This window comes from Penaeus vannamei, chromosome 9 (genome assembly GCF_042767895.1).
Source record: "Penaeus vannamei isolate JL-2024 chromosome 9, ASM4276789v1, whole genome shotgun sequence".
NCBI lineage: Eukaryota > Metazoa > Arthropoda > Malacostraca > Decapoda > Penaeidae > Penaeus > Penaeus vannamei.
This window is the reverse complement of record NC_091557.1, coordinates 27,425,332-27,426,910: the sequence shown is the minus strand read 5'-3', so window position 1 is coordinate 27,426,910 and position 1,579 is coordinate 27,425,332.

Here is a 1,579-nt window from a genome sequence, read left to right as displayed (position 1 = left end):
GACAAGTTTCATCATTTTTATACATTATACCTCTACATATTACGTTATAGAAAGATAGGATATTAGCATAACATCTTGAACTTTAATGGAATCTAAATTACATAATAAGCCACTTCTTATCAAACAATAAGTTTACTTCCCTAAAAATATTCACGTGTCTCCTCTCTGTCAGCATACAACTATATCTACGTAAGCTTTATATACAAGGTGTAATGTCATGTAAAGAGAACGTTCATTAAGAATATGTGTAAATTCGTATTTTATATTTTCTAAGTATGGTTGTTGTTCACTGCATTCAGATATTAAGAAATATCAGACCAGGGTAACGAACTGAACAACTTTAAGGTCATTTTGATAAACTATGAATGCACTAACACGTAATAGTAATAATAATGATGGTGATGATTGTAATAATAATAGTAAAAAATGATAATAATGATAATGATAATAAAGACAACAACAATAATAATAATGACAATAACAACAGCAACATATAATGAATAATCAGCAGAAGCGTCAAAACCATAATGATAATAATGATAATAATAACTATTATCATCATCCTCATGATCATAACCAACATTATCATCACCACCACTACCATAAAAATAATGATAATCAACATCATTATCTTTATCACCATCACGACCGCCTTCATCATAACGGTCACCACAATGCTGATAATTGCGTTAACAATCATACTACGACCCATCCTAAAATGCAACAGCCCAAGGAGAAGAAACCGCCCGAAAATTAATCCTCGGTTGATGCTGCCATAAAATCCCTCAACATCAGGCTTCCACGCCGCTCTTCCCCTTCGCGCCTGAGAGATGCAGGGCGGCGGAGACGAAATTAAGTCTCCTCCGCGCTGTCGCATATATGCAGCCTCTCCGAAGAGCCTCAAAAGGAGCTGAGAGACCTTGCAACATCTAGTAAGACTTTGTACGGATTTTCTCAAAAGACTTGGAAACATAAAAATACGAGAGGAAGAGAAAATAAAAAATAACTTGAAAGGTCTTTGTATGTCGAGTTCATCAAGAGAGGAAGGTCGGTGACAGATGGGTGTCCATTTCACAAGGTTAAAGGGATAATAATAGGGGGTCGGAATTGGAGGAAAGATGGTAGGAGTAAGAAGAGAGAGAGAGAGAGAAAGAGAGAGAGAAAGAGAGAGAGAGAGAGAGAGAGAGAAAGGGAGAGAGAGAGAGAGAGAGAGAGAGAGAGAGAGAGAGAGAGAGAGAGAGAGAGAGAGAGAGAGAGAGAGAGAGAGAGAGAGAGAGAGAGAGAGAGAGAGAAAGAAAGAGGAGAAAGAGAGAGAGAGAGACTAGAGACTGTCGGAGAGAGAGAGAGAGAGAGAGAGAGGGAGAGAGAGAAAGAGACTAGAGACTGTCGGAGAGAGAGAGAGAGAGAGAGAGAGAGAGAGAGAGAGAGAGAGAGAGAGAGAGAGAGAGAGAGAGAGAGAGAGAGAGAGAGAGAGAGAGAGAGAGAGAGAGAGAGACTAGAGACTGTCGGAGTAATAAGTATAGAACGTAAGATATTTAGGGATTATAAGGAAACATCAGACATTAAATCATACATTTCT